We start from the raw sequence: 20,805 nt of genomic DNA, 5'->3' as shown, positions 1-20,805 counted from the left end.
TGACAGGTGAAGAAAGAAAAATGTGGCCTTTTCTCAAACAACACTAAACTAATTCATCTAGGCTGTCATATACAAATATTATCAATAATATTATGCTTCATCATTAAGGCACAGCAGAACCAGAATAAAGATGAACAAAAGAATAATAGCAGCTGGCTATCTACAGCCATGCAGTATAAGCTTTTTCCATTTAGGTTACATGAACATCTAGATTATTTTCTAATTTTCTTTGTTCCTTGTAGAGGAAGGGATCAAAAGACAGATAAAAAAGGCACATAAAGTGACCCCAGTACTTTAACAAATCAGTGTTTTTTTAACATGACCATTCTTGTGGCAGTTTACAAAAGGTCTCAGCTCTGGGCTCTGTGGCATCCTCGTGCTAAAAGAGAGAGAAAAAGAAAAGGGATTTTGTCATTTTTTTTTTCTCCTTTGCTTCCTTGTTTAATTGTCTTCCCCTCTCCTGGTTCTTGCTATCTAACCACCACTTCAGGTCTTCTGAATGCATCTAATGCAAATGTTACTGATACCTAATGTCTCAACATGCCTCTCTTAAAAATACCGAAGTTACCAAATCAAAACATATAGGGCCAGATTGCAGCTCACCCTGTAAGCTCATTACAAGCGAGGCAGGGATGAAGGCAGGGAGGGAGGGAGCTTTCTCAGGCGGGTGCCTCCTTCTCTTCCTGTGGAGGGGGAAGGGGAAAGGAGCGGCTGCTCGCGCAGCTCCCAGCACAGCTCCCAGCCTCGCCAGCGTGATAAGGGACAGGGCAGCCGAGACACTGCTGGGCTTTACAGGCTGTTGGTCATAAACAGGCCTTACAGCTCTGCCAAACCCACGCTCTGCCAGATCTTTGGTAGTGGGCCAGGTACTGAGGCTTGTTGTTCTCCTTGACCCTGGGCCATGCTGATCGCCAGAGGAGCCACAAGCTCTGCATCGTGCATCCGTGGAGCTGCATGGGCAGGATGGGCTACAAATGCTTAAAAATCCCCATCTGCTCTTGTGACGTGTGTGCTGGCACCCTGCCTAGGCTGTCCCTCCTACCAGTTACTGCTGGTGTCACAGAAGCACACGTGACTGGTAGATGGGGCTGGACCAGGTAGGGAGCAGCACCGTGGTCCTGCCCCATGCTACAGGCTGTGCTAAGACAGGCTGAGCTCAGGCAGCACGCCTCAAGCCTTGCTGGAAAGCTGCATCCAAACATGGCCATATAATGCTGTCCAGGGGCAAGCTCAAACCTGTGCACGCACACCGTACAATGCAGATGCAGTCAGGGTATCTCTGTGTAAATAGCATTTAAATAAAATGAAGCAAAAGATCCTGAGCTTGCACTTTTCTTGCATATCTTCCCTTCATGCAGCAAAGCAAAGAGGGAACAGCTTCTGCACATCACTGTGAATAATGCTCTGTGAAAGCAGCCCTCACTTCCCTGATACTGGAAAAAAGAACGAGCCTAACATTGCAATTATTTTCTATTCCCCACCTCTCCCTGCTAATTTTCAGTTACTGGAAAAGACAGGAAAATCAGAGACATGTCTGCCTTCTTGTTCACCCCGCTCTGCTGCAACATGCATGAGAAAGCATTGCTATTGACTTGCAAGGCGATGTGCCTGTTGCGAGCCTGCTCCCTGATGTGCCTGTAAGGGGGAAGGCGGGAGATGCAATTAATTCTGGAAGGAATCCTTCCTGCTGGCAGGCAGCCAGAGATAGCAGAGCCGTAATAGCTTTTGGGCAGCCACGGCACAGAAATTATAGCCATTCACCGAGGACACTCCCGCTAAGCTTCTGCTTTCTCGAAGTAATTGCAAATAATATCACTTGGATTCAGATAGCTGGAAGGGAAACTCAGACACTGGCGAAGCATGAAACAGCCTGGCCCGAGACCTAAAATAGCTCTGCATAAAAATTCACAGCTGCCCGTTGTTAAAAACATAAACAAGACCGTAACCTCCTCTGCTCGCCATCAATGAATTTCCTTTTGTTCCCCTTCCCCCACCGCCAACCACCCCAGTTCCAGACCCCATTGCTCCACATCCTGGTGCCCAGGGACAGGGTCATGCTGTTTTGATGGCCAAGGGTGGCTGCGCTCCCACCAAGCTGCTGCCACTGCCACCCCAGGGTGGGGACTGCGGTGCACTGCTGGTGGCACGGATGGTGGCCCTGCCACAGGCATCGCCTGTGGGTTTGGTTCCCCTTAGCAGTGGCCATTTCGGGCTCAGGGCACCCCTCCCAGGGGGCATCACTTGCTCAGACACGAGGCATGTAACTGCAGAGGGGCAGCACGGAAAATGCCAGCACCTCCAGGCAGCTGCTGCCTCGTGTCTTCTCACTGGTGTGTGATTTTACAAAACACATGGGATTTGGCAGGAAATAAAGTCCCAAATTTATATGGACCTCCCATCTCCCTTTGCTTGCAAAGCCTCAGTAGAAGGTGATTCAAAACAATCATGTATTTGTTTCAGTGTCCTCAACTAAATGTTGTGGTTAAAGCACATGATAGGAAGGAACCAGGAAGGTGGGAATGCAAAAAAATCTCTCAAGTATTAAGGTTAACAATGCCGATTCATTGATGAACTAGATTGTAATCCTTTCCTCACATCAAGTAATGGCTCACTCCATGAATTAGACACCAGGTTAGCCATGTCAGAATCTGATCCATGATCTGCAATATAAAAGCAAAGGTCGCATAATGACAGAAGGGCCTTGCTGAGAGCAAGAGGCTGCTCCAAATGAGGAAGGCTGGCAGAGGTATCTATACCGGACTTCTGCCTTATGCAATTCACATTACATTAGCCCTAATGGCAAGACCACAACTAGAAATTCTGCTGCCTTTGCTGCTGCACAGGCACTCAGTAACCTTGCCTCAGAGCACTTGTGATCCAAACTGATAAGAGAAGTCAGGTAAGAAGGCGGGAGGTAAGGCTGTCCTCTGTAGGAGGAATCTGCAAAACAGTCAAGATCTCCTCAGTCTTGTGACCGAGTCCTGCAACAACTTCCTTATCAGATTTTTTTTTTCTCTAGAAATATGTCACCACAACTAGTAACACCTTGCACTGCTCTAGCCTCCTTTATGCAAAGATCACAAGACAGCTCTCAAAGGAAGGGATTCACCTCACTGAACATGGCTGTCTGCAATGCAGACATCTAAGCCTGAGCTGGGCATGATTCACAGCCAGCAGGAAACCAGTAAATGCCATCGGTGGGGCACCGGCTACCAGCTATACAACAGGACACACCTCATCCCCCACCGCCCTTGAGTGAGTTACTCTAAATGGCTTCTGAGGCATGGGAAGGACAGCCTGGTGGTATCACCTCTGCCAAATGTCCCCTGCAGCCACCGGCAGCCCTGCGCACAGTGGCAGTGCTGCAGTCCTCCTGGGCTGGGAAGGATGCAAGATAAGGTGCCTCCCAGGTAAAAGCTCCACTTCAGGGCTAAATGGCAGCACTGGGACTGCCCTGGAGCAGAAAGTAGGGGAGAGGCTGACTTAAGAATGACAGATTTGGTCAGACTCCCTCTCTGGCCACTCAGGGTACCACTGTGTTGCACGTTCACTCCCCTCCTTGCATCCTCTAAATTTTGGAAGCCAGCAGGCACTGCTTTGCTTCCCTGCCTCTGCCTCTGCTCCTGGGGTGCACTAATGGTACAAAGGTAAAGAAAAAAAAAAAGGAGCTAAACAAGCCTATTTGGTATAAGTAAGAAGTCACAGAGAGTGTATGTTTCCCAGATTAGAGTGGGTAACCTCTTAATGAATTTTCATCTGTACTGTTGTGGTGCAAATTCCTTATCTAGCAGGCTGTCTGGTGGTCTGCCTCCCAGCCCACAGGAGTGCTGGCCTCCTCTCCCTCAGGCTTTGAGTAACCCCCTTTGCAGAAGTTACCACAGAAAGCAAAGTTTTCCTTTTCATGCTTAACCCTTCAGTGGCAGACCACATGCACGAGATACAACGTGTGCAAGCACACAGTGCATGCACATACACAAACTGTACATATAGCATTGCATACGTGTGCTGTACATAGAAAGCCCAAACCCACGCTTATGTAGTGGCATGAAAAATAAATAGCTCATGACAGATAATATATGCTGCATATGTTTCTCTGCCTCAGTTTCTTCCCTATATTCAGACATCACTTATTCAGGGCAAAGTGACTTACAACGGGCTCAGATTTACCTTTACAATTTTATTTATTTATTTATTTTTAAATAATTATCTGAATTCAGGAACCCTGCTGCAACTTCCTCTAAAGGCAAGCTTGTCTCTCCCGTCCTCCTGGCCAAAGCTTCCCAGTTGTTTCTGCGATCCTTCCTTTTGATTATCCACTAACGCCTGGCTTTGTGCTGCTTCTAGTAACTTTCCACTCTTTTAAGCCACAATCCTCACACGCCAACCTGGAAAAACTGGTTTGTGTAAGCTTTGGGTAACCCTTTGTGCCAAGCCTATTTCCACCTCAATGGCTGAACCTGGAGGTGTAATGGCCAAACATTGTTCCCAGCAGAGGAGTTAAAGAACATTTCAGGAGGAGAGAAGAGAGGAGAATTCAGGCTTGCAAATACATTTGGCTGAAAACTTCCTATAAAGTTTATGCTAAGATTCATATTGTACAATTACAGGGGAGTTATTAGCGAGAAGTGTGCCAGGTGTGTTAATGTGTCATTGCCAGTCAGAAAGCTTGTATTTGGCTTGGGAGTGAACTGATCCTAAAACAGGTGGTGCCTGGTGGCCAATCACACACCTGAGCGGTGAATCACTGTTAGCAGTGTTGTCAGAGATAAGTCATGCACCAGCAGAATAAAGGCTGGAATAAGTCTGCATAAACTATTTGTGGACTGGTTCCAGCGGACAGCAAGCCTAGCTGTGGTTTTACACTCCTGAGCCACTTGCCTTCACTGCCTTGAAATGCAAAGTCAACATTAGAAATCAAACAGAAAAGTTACTGTATTTACAGGAGATATAATTGCCTCGGTCAAATAGAGAGCATTCATTTAGCAGTTTGCATCACTGTACAAGCAAGCCAGGCTCCCCATGTGCTTGGTTACAGCATAGCAGCCCGACACAGAGCAGTCGCTGTAGGAAGCTGAGTGTTCGCAAGGAAACACAGCGAGAGGCTCACAGGATGTTGGTAATGGGATGTCTGTGTGGGATGCAAGTAACCTACAAAAGACTACAAACACTCTCAAATCAAGGCAGGAAGCATCTGTGGGGGTCACTGAGGAGCCACAGAGAGCTAAATCCATTTGACATTCTCCAACTCACAGCATTTTTAAATGAAATATTGGACGAGCTTCTCACAGAAATGATTTCTACCTCTTTCATTTTATTCTTATGTTATCGGTACTATAACTGGTCAAATGAGATTCTGTGTCAAGCAAACTGTCTTCTAGATTAAGGAAAACAGACAAACAGTTTGACCTGAAACACGAGGGAGATCTAGTTGTATACCCTAGTGAAGTTTGAGTGCTTTCAGTCTCATGGGAGGCAGATGGTCTGGGATGGAGAAACCGGACTTCAGATACATAGAGGAAATGTGTTCTGGAGGAAGTCTAATAGCTACATAAGTAAACCTCTGTGAAGTTCCCTGAAATGTTTTAAATAGGACACACCATCATTGAAACCTTTTGTTCTTTTAGCCACTCATTTTCTTACCTTTAGACTCTTAACCATTTTTATTGAGAGATTTTCAAAAGGTGATGCTTTTATAGGCTTGTTTTTCCTCTCTATTCTGTCCCCTTTTAATCAAGCTCTGAAAACAGTCATGGCAAAGCAACAGCACAGCAGACAGCCCACTCCTTATTCTTTCTGAGCTTTCCCATCAATGACCAGGCTCCAGCCATCAGTATTTTACTCTTGCATTTTTAATTCAAGTATTCCTTGGCATTTATATTTCTTGATAGTGATGTTGACTATATCAAGTAGCACCATCATTGCTGAGGGATAAGCTGTCCATCCCTTCAGTACAACTAATGCCAGGAGCCAAGCAGTCTTTGTCTAGGGAAATGGGAGAAATGACCTTAAAAAGACAAAGGGAGCTCAGGATCTCCTCTCAGTTATGAGTGAAAACCATTCTCTAGGAATGGACAAAGACTGCAACAAACAACAAATCTCTAGTCACCTTTAAAAGAAATTTGGAGAAGGCACCAGAAAATGTGTTGCCTAGACCAAAGACAAGATGAGCAAGTAGTTGTTTTTTTTAATTTCTCATTTCCCTGATTCTCAACCACATGATAACATCTTCCTTGCTATAAATGGTATAAACTTCTGCTTTGAATATTGCTTCCCAAGGTCTAAAGACTATATGTTTGTCGCTATTGATCTTAAGTTAACCCTGCACTGAGAACGTGTCCTAGATTCCTTTAAGATCTTCCATTTTTTGATTCCCTAGTAAGAATTATATCAGAAATGGATTTTTCTCCTTGGGTGTAGTGCAAACTTCATTATATAATGAAGACATTGTTAAACCAGCAAGGTTGGGCATATGGTAAAAACAAATGAAGAGGTCAGTGAATTATCTTGGATCCTAACAGAAGGCCTCTTAAGAGAAGAAAATCTCTCAAGTAAGCCAGAGAAAGCATAAGCTTTCCCTCTAAAAGAAAGGGCTTCTTTAAACAAGACTGTTAGAAATCAACAGCAATGGCACAGGAACAACAAAAGCATCTATCTATAACAGATATTCTTCTATACCTGGGAGGGCCACCTGACTTGGTGAAACCTTCACCCAAACTACAGCATCTTTTTATCAAGTCTTGCAGAACAAAAAAACACAAATCAGGGAGCCTAAACTGATTTTGCTTTGAGTATATAGCAAAAGTGACTGTATCTATGACTTAGCTTGTTTCCATAGGATTGAGAGTTTTATGCCTCAGCTAAGTAAGAGGGAGGAAGGCAATCAACTACATTCATTATTTGGACAGGATGCTTGGTCCTGTCACAGGCACAGAGAACTGACAATGAGTTCAGGGCATAGCAGAAGAGTAACAACTGAGATTGGGCTAAAACTCAGCATGACCAGAATTGGTTTGGAAACAAAATACTCAGAACCTGGAAAATAGAGTGAAATCAGTTAAATAAAACTGTTGCTGCATAGTATGCTTTTCCTGGAAGCTAATAATTCTGGTTTTGTTGTTGTTTGGATCCACAGGTTGCTGTTTTGACCATAGGTCATACTGTGGAGTCAGTAAATGCAGTTTCAGCTTCTGACCTGTTTTAGGTACTAAGCAAAGGTGGCAGCACAAAGGGAGGGTCCCACTGTGAAAAGTATCTTGCAGTACAGCACTCAGGACACTTTAGGATCAAGATGAAAGGTAAAGCCTTAACTTCAAATCTCTAGATTCCCATTCACATAAAAGATGTCTTGCAGAGATGTCTTCACTTTTTCAGTGCTACATTCATTATATCTGTTATCATCCTTGTAAGTACAGGTTCTCATCATGAGCCTTTACAAATATACTTGATTATCAAGACACAATTGTTACCCTATTTAAAATACCTCTTTAAGCAGGAGACTAGGAATAATTCACAAATCAGTATTGCTTGGACTATTTGAAAATTCAGTCTTGCAAAGCCTGGCTCTTGGATCCGAAATAACATCTAGTAGATGTTCAGCTCAGCTGTCAAATATAATCAGAATTGCTAAGGGTTATATAGAGATCAGAATAAAGTATCCATTCATTTCTTTTCACTGACTGCAGCACAAGCCAGGCAACCCCAGAGAGCGGACAGGCCAGATACACTTTGGGAACTGGGGCCCTTGGTCCTCCATCATAGCATTTTTGACTTGTGCCAGGGGAACATAACACTTTCATTCACAACCTGTTCAGTGCTACTGCATTTGGAAGAACATTTACAAACAACAGGATATATGTGGAGTGTTAGAAAATACTAGCTTGAACTAGAAAAAATATAATAGCCACATCCTTTCTATGCATGGCATCTAACCCGAAACGGAACAGCCCTTTCAGAAATGATTGTTTTCCTTTATAGTGTCCTATAGTAGGACATATATTATATGTTATATTATACTATACATATTATATAGTGTTCCTATATAAGTGTCTTGAGCCTCTCAAAATGCTACAGGCAGACTGAAATTCCAGAAATCACATGCGATATCTGTTGTCTCAGTTCTCTACGTTATTCATAGATATTCTTAAACATCTTTAAAATGAATATATTGAACCTAATATTTGTAATACAGGACTCTAACTTAAAATCAGAGACTTGCTATTCACATGGTAGCATTTTGCAGCAAGCTCTTTATTCAGTGCTTCATTCATTATGTTGCATGCGGTAGTCATTACAGACAATTGTCTGCTAGCGCTACCCACACCTCAGCTGTTTGTACAATATGAGTCACTCACTGCAAGCTACAGTTCCAAGCAGAATTTCTTCATCCTGCAGTAACCACATACTTTGTTCCAGATTACCTCCTTTCCTTTTGAGTAGGCAGAATTAGTAAAGTACAATTAGCAATAATGCCAGTTGTCCCCAGGCTGGTACTTTTGCTCAAAGCCCTTAATCTTTCCTGTGCCTCATGTATTACATCAATAAAGCTGCTGGAGTACTGCTTGTAGCATGTAATAGGCACAGATCCCAGAAGAAAGATGCATCTCTCCTGCTGAAAGGAAGAACACTGGCCCACCATTATTTGATTCAATGCATAAAAATATTTCCAGGCAAATATCATGCAGTCTAGTCTAATTCCATTTCTCTTTTGTGAAAATAACTTCCTACTTTATATTTTCTAACAGATTATGCTGTACCTTTCTTTTTCTCTCCTAATGATGGAGGACAATACTGGAGGAAAACTGGACAATGTCTTCTCCTTTTCCTAAAACTATTTGCAAATACTCATTCTAAAAATGTGAGCATTGGAGACAGCAGACTATCAGTCTGTTCATCCTCTGTGTCTGCTCTTTTCTTTCCTACCTTTCTTCCTGTTCTGGTTTCTGACTGAATGCTCGCTCTCTCATTTTCCATTTACCCCAAATATAAACAAAATGGATGTGTCTTTTCATTGAGCAAATCATTCCTAACACCTCAAATAAATGGGAGGGTGCCTTTTCCTACTTTCCTCACGTGTAGAGCAGAGTAAAATATCTTTGCATTCATTTTATGAAGCTACATTTTGTTTTTTTTTGACACCTTGACTTGAATGGACTCAAACAGCATAGAGATGTATATGGAGTTAATACACATTGTGTCTCTTATTCCAGCATCTGTCCTTACACGTATGCTTTTGGATAGCACTCTTTTAACCAAGTGGGGAAATTACAGAAAATTAGTAATGGATTTATATGACAAGCCAGGTAAAAACAGCTCACAGTGCTCAGTTGATCTAAGTGTTTCCTTGGGCTTTTTTGTTTGTTTGTTTTTTCTTTATTTGTTTTCCTTTTTTTTATTTCTTTTTTTTTTCTGTTTTTTTTTTTTTTTTTCCCCTAGAGAAATGCTTTTTGAAAGACACAATCACTCATGTGAAAAACTGAAACTGAAGAAGAGCAATTGCTCCCAGGTGGCAAAACACATCTGCACCTCTGGGGTGGATGGGACTGGCCCATGAATGAAGCTGCACTTACCAACAGATAAGGCTGAAACCCAATCTGGAGATTTGCTCAAAACAAGGCAAACTGAAGTACAGTTCTCTTAATTTCTAGCAAAGTGACATTGTGGTGGAAAAGACAGTGCTTTATCTGTTGTTGACTTGAAAAGCATGTTGGCTGCAGAATTGCCACAGCTTCATCAGTTCATTCACTTTTTTTTTTCTTATAAAATTACCCATGTTTTTTGATGAAAAACAAGCATGTTCAGCAGGGACAGGTGGCTTTTACTAGTGTACTTTGTCTTTCAAGGGTGCATACTGTTTTCTTCTTTAATCCTCTAGGGGAGGGTGGTGTTACCTCACAGTTGGAAGTAGATTTGTAGAAACAGAATGAAAGAGGCATTCTCTTCAAAAGTCACATCTGAAAGGAGAGTTATAGTGTTCAGCATACAGGAAAACCAAGTGTTCAACCACCACTGAAAGATCTCCCGCTGTTGCTGCTGCCACCTACATGGCACCAGCGTGGCAGAGCCACCATCCTCCCTGTAGAGCTTGCCAAGCCCTGCTTCTCACCACCAACGTCCCGTCCTGGGGGCCTCAAACACAAAGACCCCTATGCCAGGGGACAGGCCCCACTGCCACCAGATCTACCTGCTCTGCATAGTTGATGAGTATCAGTAAATAGGGATGAGCATCCAGGGAAATAGCTTGCCCCCAAATGAGGACAAGGTCATCCATCTGCAGCCCAGCCTTCAATTACACCAAGGTTTGATCTTCTCAGTAGCTGAAGTGTTTTCTGTCATGTAATGAAACCAAACACAAATTAGTTCTTTTGTTCAGAGCTCCTAAGAGGGCACCACTGGCCCCCTCACACCAGGTTCATCATGTTAATCATTATCATAAGCTCTGCCTTTGGTTCCTTTTGTCTGTCTTACCTTGCAGTTATATTACAGCACCCTGGCACTGCTGGGTTTTGACAGCGGGGTAGCCAGGGACAACCACTGCATGGAAAAACCAGGCTTTTTTTTTTTTTAATAATTATTATTTTGGAAAGGAGGAGAAAACACAATGTAAGTGGGATAGATTTTTAATCTGGAGGGATGCTGACACAAAAATTGCCAATGTGACTGCCGAATCAGGGATTGATGATAGGGACTCTAGGAAGTTCTGTGGGCTTAAATTGTGCACTCTGCAGGCAGACGTGTGCCAGCTGCTCATGTTGAGTGATCTGGGTGGTCCCCCCAAGGTTGCCTCTGTGAGGAAGGAGACTTGATGGGCAAGTCAGACATCCTTCAATGCAACTGCATCTATTTACAAAGAAGATGCTTCCAAAATTCTTTCAGTCTGCCCCCAGCCAAACAAGTGCTTTCAGTTTTACCTTCCCAAACTTATACAATCATTACTGGTCCAGTGCTGATTTTTTTTTTTTTTCTTCTCAAATGTTTACTCTGCCTGTGGACAGGGATAAAACAAATCCTCACTTCTTCCCACCTTTCTGCCTGCCAGAGTCAGTGACACCACTTTACCCACGATACACATTCAAGAGTAACATCAAAAGTACTCTGAAGTGCAGGCAGCATTTTAGCTGTGCTTTGGCTAGGGACCAAGCTGGGCAAAGAGGGCAGGATTGCTCTGTCTAACTGCAGAGGTTTACAGAGCAGGCACTGGTATCTGCCTCAGTATAGAATCACAGATTCATAGAATCATTTAGGTTGGAAAAGACCTCCAAGATCATAAAATCCAGCCAACAACCTGACCTGCTGAGTCCCATCAGTAAACGATCTCCCTTAGTGCCATGTCCACACACCTCTTAAATACCTCCAGGGATGAGGACTCTATGGCTGCCCTGGGCAGCTCCTTCCAATGTTTGACCACCCTCTCAATGAAGAAATTATTATGTCCAATCTAAACCTCCCCTGGTGCAACTTGAGATCACAGCTTCAACTCCTCTTTACAGAAAATGGAGAGGAACACATGCTTCTAGGAAAGGATTCGTCTGACCTACTCTTATACTGACTATAGGTGAGATTAATCACACCCTTGAGATGCACTTCTCTCCCTGGTTACCTAAGGTCGTATGAAATGTACCTCTGCCAAAGAACCAGGCCTCAGAGACAGCAGACCTCAGATATCTCTGACCTACTCTAATGATGCTTCTTGCATTTTGTTTATGCTCCCAAAATTTGCTGTGTCTATTCAGCTTGATCTAAATAGTGCTAAGTCTCTGGTGCTTCCATAGTACTATTTTGTGTTCCCCTGCACAGAAGGCTGCGTTTATTAATTGGGTGAAATGTCCAATCCTTACCTGCCCAGACAGCTTTGTTTTGATGTCCAGAGAGCACATGAATATTCCTGGGAGCCATGAACAAAAGGTGATGTGAAAGTGCAAAGTCAGCAAGGCTGACTAATGGGTCCTGTAACACAGCACATCAGGTAGCAAGGGAGAGATGTCCTCTGTGCAAATAACTAATTACTGTCACTGTAAATAATCCCTTGGGGGAAGGCCCTGTGCACCTAAGGACTTCTCCATTTCTGCCATTTACATTGGCTGGCTCAGGGAGATATATTGCCATTCCTTACATGCCTTACATGCTGTGAGTATCCCTAGGCCACTGCAGGTGTAATGACACCCTACTCCTACACAGTCTTTTTGATGATACCCCAACCACAGAGCAGGATCCTTGTCTCAAGAGTGGAGAAAATGAAGACAAATGGCACTTCATACACAGCCCTTGCAAGGCAAGGAGTGTGTGGAGGTGATACCAGAGGGAAAAGCAAGGACTCAGGAGCAACAGTGGCTGCAGGAGGAGGCCTCTCTTTGCCAGTTAATGCACTCAGAGGAATCAAAATGAAGAAACACTCAGGAAGAAGAAAGTGATAGCAAAGGCTAGGATGGATGATGTGAAAGTGGAAAAGCTTTGACCATTGAGAGAAACACACATTCCTATAAACTCCAGATCATGAAGCTGGAAAACTTCCACTCTGGGCATCATCTGATAGGATTACTACACTGTGTAAGGCATTGCCAAACCCAGTATGACCCATATCCAGCACTCCTTCTTTCAGGGAGCTTTTCTTTTTCACTGAAACATCAAGAGACCCTGCAGGTTAAACCAGTAATGCACCACCATGTGCACTTCACATGGGAATATGTCAACTCCTCTCCCAAAAGATTTGCACCAATACCACAAGGGAAGGTAGTGTAGAGAGCAGAAGACACTGATTCATCCACTCTCATCAGCTCTTTTACCATGCTGTGCCCCAGCTTCAGCCCATTCAGCCCCTCTCCTGTCCCCTCTGCAAGCTGGTCCTTTACAAGAGATCCTCCCCAGGTCTCAAGGGACAGGAGTGCTGCAAGAGCCATGCAGCCTGTTATGAAGGAGTGGCCACAGCATATAACAAGAACACACACTTCAGGCACCCCTGCAAGGATTTCTCTTCATCAAGCAAGACGTTTACGCCATCTTGCAATAAGCTGAATTGGAAATTATCAGATATTTCCTAACAGCTTTTTCACAGCATGCAGCTTGTTAGGTTTTGACACTTTTGATCTTGCTTGATTACTTGTTTCCATTCTACCAGCAATTTTATTCTAACTGTTCTGGTTTTGAAGTATTTCTCTCTGACAAAACTTCTCCCTTGATTTTGCTACAAATCTTTCCATTCATTTCCATTCATTTAATCTCTAACTGAGTTCAGTGCAAGATATTTGTATCTGCTGGTGTTTTTAAGAGTCAAAGGAGTCAACGTGTTGGGCTGTTTTTTATCCTGAAATATGCCAATTCAATACAACTAAATTTTATTTTGTGTTTTAATGGAAATTTGAATGTTTTGAGGAGCTCTTCAGGAATAGAAGATGTAATCACTGGCCATTGAGAATAAACGTTGCTTGTAAATAACGTCATCCTAGGCAGTTTTCTTCTCTCAAGAATTAAAGAGAAAGCAAGATGAAGTACCATCTCCATAAATACTGCTTTGTTTCAGCTTATTTAAAATTCCTTGTGTAAGTTTCAGCATCCATATTTCTTCACCTCTATGAAGATTACAACAAAGCAGCTGTTAGCAGAGCTTGCCACATGTTTCCTGATGGAGGAAAATGCTTTCTATGATATGGCTCAGCTTTTCATCACTCAATTTTTATTTATTTAGTTAGTTAGCTAGTTTCAGAATATATTTGCATGATCACTGGGAAAGGAGAGAGAAAAATTCTGTGTCTTGATAAACTCATTTGCACTCAGAAATGCTGTCATGGAAAGTGTTACAGAGCAACAGACACAGTGGAAGTCAAGGTCATACTCTCAGTTTTACCCTACATACCCACTGTTTTGTTAATCAACAAGTAAGGAGACTAGGTAGAGTGGACTTGGTATCTGTCAAGCAAGTCATATTTAGGTGGAGAAGATAAGAAAAGGAAATATCATTCAAAATTTATTTTATTATATTTTCCTGCCTCCTACTTGCTGATTCACCAGAGATGGTTGGGAGAGTATTCCAATGTCATCATTGTCTTTGCAATATGAAAAAATTGTTATCAAGGAACTCAGACATGGGAAGACAATAAGTAAATCCCTAATCTGTGCAGTATATGTATGTACTTGGCCCATGTTGAAATTATACACAGTACGGTCTCTAGCCGAGTTAGATACAGACACTAGATGTGCAGTTAAAAACAGATGCTAGCACTGAAATAATAAAAAACATGTTGAATAAAAATCTTGCCAATCAGTTTGTAAGAAATGTGGCCTCCAGAAAATTTAAGGTTATACAGCATGACATGGATCTTGTAAGGCTGTCTACCCCCATGTGAGGGGATGCACACCCCACTGCCTCTGCGCGGGGGAATGGAGAAGGTGTAGACAGTGCGGCCACCCCACAGTGCTCGGGTGGGCTCCTCAGCCCACCCAGACACACCAAAGCACTACTGCAATGTGGAAGCTCTCAGAACTTGGAAGGAACACAGTGCAACTTGAAGGGAAAAGAAGTCAGACTAAATAGCTACATCTACTCCTGACCTGAGTGCACAAATCTTTCATGGTCTCCCTGCTTGAGCTTGCCTAAAATAAAGCATTAAACTTTCCTCGCGGGACTTGCCACTAAGCCTTTAGGCCATCTGATACTATTGCTTTAATGGCAGAGTCATGGTATATCTTTTTATTAGTAAATGAATTGTTGCAGGAAAAATTGTTAAATGCCAGGTTTGAAATGCCGCTATCATCAGAAATTCCTGAACTGACCATCGGTGTGGGATAAATAATAAAGCAGCAGAAAACTGGTGGTAAAGAGACTGTGGAAGTCTTTCAAGTGTCTAGTGATTTCTGGTGCTTCAATTTTAAAAAGTCATGATTTTAAGAATACGGAAGTCCCCAAAGTCCACATTTTATGTACCTTGGAAGACTCTAGATTAAATAGAGTAAAACTGAAGAACTGAGAGATCACTACCCCTTTTCAAAAAACCAGTCAATATTCCTGCAGGTGTACATTTGTTCTCACCCTATACAGCTTTAGTAACCTGGGTAACTCATGCACAGCACTGTTCTGTGCTGGAGAGATGCAGTTATTTTCTACCATGAACTAAAAGAATGAAGTACCTAATATACCACTGAGGACATATGTTATATTCATTTTAGTGTGCAGAGAAGTGAGGTTGCCAAGTATGTCAGTGATGAAACTGGGAGCATTCATCCTCACTCCATGCTAACTTTCTGGTAACTGCTTCCCAGTTCAAACAGCAGCACCCAATTTACATCTCTTTTTGAAGAGGTATGGCATGCTCCTACATCTTCCACCACTGTCACAGCAGCACATAAATTTCAGTTGCTCTACTGCAAGTATCTACTGTTGCTGGAGGGGACCTTCTGGATGGATATCCACCATCTAACTCATGTTACAAACAAGCACATTGAGGCTCTTCAGTGACTAGCCTGATTAAGTAAAAGAGGGTTTTGTAAATGACTGTATCTTCAGATGTGGATCTTTCAGTGTTCCCTTTTCAGCTTAGCTGGATGCTGTAGCTTTTTACATACCCCACTGAGAGAGTGCTGGAGGTGCAGGGGTCACTGAGCTGAAAGCCTAGCAGGTACCACCTCCCATCTGCACTTTCTGGACAGCCTGTGGAGGTTTGCTTGGGTTGTGCTAGTCTGCATAAAGACCACGTATTCCAGGGATCATACATTGACCTTATAAGAGACTAGGTTTTTAAATTTGTTACTTACATGCAGAGCAGTCTCTTCATGATGGCAGTACTACAGAATATTTCCTACCCTTCTAATTATCACCTTAGGTACAATTTGTTGGAAACTTCGGTTACAGTAGTTTATATCAGAGGTAAGGCAGACATATACTCATACCTACCCTTCATACGATAATAGGGAACAAAATGTATTCTGCACTTGACAGCTGTAGAGATGGAGAGGGTTCAAAGCTGTTGCTTGACCACTTGGGGATGAATATCAGAGCAGATCTCCAAGGAAATTAAGCTACCTGCATTGTGTCTGTGGAGCCTTTTTGTCATTATTATCCTGCACCAAGAGTATTTGGTGAAAGGGAAGAAGGAAATAACTGTTCGCATCCCTCTGACATTGAAGGCAATGGGAAAACTTGATAAGGACAGGAAGACACAAGAAACAGAAGCAGATCCACACAGCTAAGATTTTCCAGTTGAACTTTTCTGAGGAGCATGTCATCTGAGCAGTTTGGTGAATAGTTCAAGAGATGGAAATGGCTTTCCTTAGTCGTACTAAAGTTTTGGCAAAAAAAAGATATTTCACTCACTTTTCCTAGAAAGGAAAGAACCAGCTCAAAATAAAGTACAAATGAAAGAAGCATCCAAAAGGAAAGGCCATGCATGTGAATGTGTTTACTGCTACCCTATAAAATGATTATGGTATAGAAAAAAAAGATATATATTTTTCATAGCTTTGTGTGTATGTGTAGCAAATAGCTTATGTGAAGCTGTATTCTTGTGGCTTTGGGAAGCTGTTGGAGCTTCAGGAGATGTTCTGGGCAAGCAAGGGATGCTATACTAGCATTGCCTGGATTTAGAGCAGGGACCTTACCTTCGCTGCAGGTTTCTCTCACACTTAATCTTTCCACAAAGACTTTCTGCAGTTGTTCACCGACCTGTATACCAGTGTCAGAGCTACAGAAAGAAAGCTCAAGCATTTTAGTTTCAAATGAAATTTAGGCAATGAAACTCTGTTGTTATCATAAGATGAATACAGTGAGTTTTGCAGCAAAGAGGGCCCATTCCACTTTGGACATCGGGGCTCTCTAATCATTTCCACATCTGTACGCTCACCTGCCTTCCCTTCCCATGTTTGACTCCTGCTCAAACATGCTGTGTTCTTATAGCCTTAAATGGAATACTCTATGTCTGTGTCCACAGCCCATCCTGCCAGCTTTTCCAGGCTTGGCAGAACAGAGAAGAAAATCCATCTGTGGGCCAGATTTTCCCCATTTTGAAATTCTCCAGTTATTGCACTGTTAATAGCTATGACAATTATTTAATATTATCCAGAAATCAATAGTGATGCTTTTATTTAATACTTACACTTTATTGTCCAATTAGCCTACTCTTTAAGAATTTCCTTACTAACCAGATTACAAAGATGGTTACTTAATTTTTCCAGCTGACAGTTAGCATGTTGACATTCTCCTTGCTTAGTAACAAAAGTCACATGAGATTATCTGAAGCAGGAAGCAAACACATTGCTATGGAGAGCGAGAACGTGGCATTGTTAGCAGCCCAGTAACAGAGCCGTGTCCCTATTGACTGCTCCCCTCTGATGTTTTTTGCAACAACAGCCATCTCAAATTTCTCCATCTCTTTTCAGATCTGAACTGAAAACCTCTTTGCTCCACAGCTAGCCATTTTAATCTTTTTGTCCTTTCTTGGCATACATTCATTATCTCAAAAATAGTAATTAAATCAGGAAAGCTTTTGGAGATATAATTTTAAAGCACAATTCTAAATAAAGCTATACAGCCTGTGGTCTCAAGCTAAATTAGGAAACTGTGTAGAAGTGGCAGTCAAACAGGAGAGTAGTTGAATTGCTCTTATCTCAGACCTAAAACAAGGACATCGTTAGGGACAGTTGTTTCTGGGAAGTCAGTGCTTGTCCTCTTTTTAACTAAGAATACATTACAATACCAAATTTGAATATGCTGAGAGCATGAATGATCTGACAGTAAGAAGGGCACCAACGATTCTCAGTGGCTTGAATGGAAATAGCAGGTGTCTGGTACTTTTCTGGCCCTAAGACAGTAATCAGTCACAGATAATTGATTACTTTCAGATCCAGAAAGTGATTTGCAAAGGATTACATTTTCACTGTACTGTACTAGCTGAACATTAGCTGCACAGGAGGAAACAGATTTCTGAAGCATCAACCACACAACCAGTCATTTTTGATCATTCGAGCCATCCCCACACCCCATACAGTCGTATGTTCAAACTTCTGGGCAAATACTAATTAAGCCTTCTAATTGCAACACAGCTGCTTCCATTGAATCTATTAAACTCTATTCATCCCTTATTATTAAACAAAATGTAGGGCAGGAAAATAGAAAGAGATTTTCCTATGCATCTGTCTCTTTCAGGACAAATTCCTTTCCTGAACAAGTACAGCCATGCCTATAATCATATATAATATAGAGTATCACAAGACTACTCACATTCATTTTGAAGACCTATCTAGCAGTGAATTATCTCCTGCTTTGTCAAAACGAGCATGACTGCGCATTAAGCTCAGCATGATTCACAGGCAGAGCAATATGGAAAACTGCCCTTGTGGAGGCTTATCTAGCTTCACAGAAGTGTCTGGAAAGAACCTCAGCAACTTTAGCAATTGTTTAAGAGCTGGACTCTGCTACCAACAAGATAAGCACTAATGCAACATAACAAAATGCAACTAATGACCAAGTCTGGCAAGCAAACCGGAGTCCTGCCACAGCCACACCAACAAAGAGCAGCTCCAGCCCGTTTCCTGCCAACCAAGAACAGAAAGAGGTGCTTGCTTGATCCACTTCAGGGACCATTTCACTGTTTAACCCAGCTCAAAATCATCCCAGCAGAAAAGATGACAACCCCTACAATCAGATCCTAAAACCAAAACAAATTAAAACAAAACAAAAAACTCTCAGAACCTGTGAGAAATCATTTACAAACACTGATCTGATGCTATCTCTGTCCCTTCTCATTTATTTATCTATAGAAATGTATACATGGTCATTCACAGGAATATCTAGAATATCCATGGAAAGGTACCTGTGATAGCAAAGGGCTGTCAAATACACTTGAGAAACAGCTCGGAAATGGCTCATTATGGAACTGATGGACACTTTGTGAGAAAAGCTATTTTGTCTTTCTCAAAGTTGTTCTTGCATTTGGGTCAAATTCAGGGAATAATTTGTGCTGAAATCAAATGCCAAGGCACGTTCCTGGGAAGCCTGGGCTTAACCCTAGGCCAGTCCGTGAAACAGAAGGCAGCAGCCGCCTGCCACCCTGGAAGAAGCGCTCCCTGCCAGGCAGGGCAGCTGGGTTAATCCCTTCCATGCCTCGTTCACTGATTAGGTTTGAAGATGAATCGAAGCAGATGCTACACCCCTGTGTATCCTCTCTGGAGGGTCCATCACCCACTTCTTTCTTCAGCACACGGAGGATGAGGAACCTGCCTCTGCAGAGACGGGTTCCTGCCAGCAGAAGAGGGTCTGCAGCATGGACCCCCAGAGGAGTGCATTACACGGCAGGCACTTCAGTAGGAGGAACATTTGCATTTCCCCATCCACTCTGTAGATGATTATTAAATCTGGTCTGTCTGTTCCAACAACTAGCTTTTCATCAGAAACAACCAGGTTGGGAAATGAATGGTTATGTCTGAAGCTGAATGAAATATTTTGCTCAGCACCCCCCCACACACACACCCACACACCCACACACAAAACAACCACCAACAAATTGAGCTGAGATGGACTAAATTATTTTTTCCCCTCAATTTTTTGGTTCAGCTGCCACACTGAAAAATCAATTATTTTCATTGCACTACATCAGTCACACCTATTTATAGAAATTCTAGTCATACAATCTGAGAGCAGATTTCCCCTGCTGTTACATTGGCTTTAACTTCCAAGGAAGCCAATGTAGATGAACCCTTTGGGAAAAATAAGTCCCTGGAGTAGAGAGCCTGACACTCCCCTACCATGAATAACAAACAGCAAGTGTTAGAACGATTAGTCACAGGGAACACTTTATGGGAAATAACCAGTGATTGAAATTTTCTTGCTTAAAAGAATTAAAAAGTCTAACCAGCTCCAACTTCTATGACCTGATGAAAGGACTTTTGGGGCTTTGATATGACACAAAATGGTATGCCGCTCTAATTTTAGTAAAAGACTTTAATGGTGCAACCCCATACTGGGGATCAGGTTATCTGGTTATACAGACATAGCTCATTCACCTATGAAAAAGAATGCATTGACCTATACAGTTTGAGCAACTTTGTGTGACTCCATTTGATTTTGTTTCTTGCACAGCCCAGATACCAAAGTGGACCATCCCTGGAGGTCTTTAAAAGACGTCTAGATTTAGAGCTTAGCGATATGGTTTAGTGGAGGACTTGTTAGTGGTAGGTCTGAGGTTGGACTTAGTGATCTTGGAGGTCTCTTCCAACCTAGATGATTCTGTGATTCTGTGATTGCTTGCCTATAGCAGCACCTGTTGGGCTGGTACCACACATGCCATGTTATTTCTGGTGAAAAATGATTATATCTCTGAGAATTAGACCATCCCTGGAAGTGCATTTACACATCTGCAGCACTGACAGTGTTCTGTGTTTTGTACAGCCTCCTATTTTCCTGGCTGCCCTTGCAATGATGGCAACGGATAAAATAGATGGGTACGGTCCCTCTGGCCTCTCCTGCCTCTGAAGCAGCTGGGATGGCAGTCAAGCAGGACAAGGCCAAGGGCTGCTGCCTACTGGCAACAATTTGGAGGCCAAGTACCAAGTCCTGGGGGCATCAATGAAGCTGCTTCCAGGATGCAACACCTGCCATTGCATGTGCAGCTGTCTTCAGAGTTGTATCACTGCAAGTCAAAATTTCTCATAAAAAACAGTATTCCTCCAGAACTGCATTTATACTGGTTTATAGCAATGCAGAAACTGGGCCTAAAACCTTGCGTAGGTGTCAGGTCATACTTGTGTTGGTTTTCTGTTTGTACTGATATATCAGAAGAGGCTTAGAATGTCTTCTGTTACTTCCTGTTCTATTTAAAAATAAGT

At 42.6% G+C, this 20,805-nt stretch overlaps 1 long non-coding RNA gene across 3 annotated transcripts in view; it reads right to left on the bottom strand.

The window, feature by feature from the left end:
* Nucleotides 1-18,839, bottom strand: part of LOC310888245 — a 40,962-nt gene extending 22,123 nt beyond the window's left edge. For 2 of the 3 annotated variants that reach the window (XR_014575864.1, XR_014575865.1), the window contains exon 1: nucleotides 604-18,838. This is a non-coding gene — a long non-coding RNA (uncharacterized lncRNA). Of the gene's footprint in view, nucleotides 1-603 lie in introns of all 3 variants that reach the window. The other variant, XR_014575863.1, reaches the window with a different exon arrangement.
* Between the last annotated feature and the right edge of the window lie 1,966 nt (nucleotides 18,840-20,805).

The sequence above is a fragment of the Anser anser genome (assembly GCF_964211835.1).
Source record: "Anser anser genome assembly, chromosome: 1".
NCBI lineage: Eukaryota > Metazoa > Chordata > Aves > Anseriformes > Anatidae > Anser > Anser anser.
The sequence above is the reverse complement of the archived record's forward strand: the minus strand, read 5'-3'. Positions and strand labels throughout refer to the sequence as shown.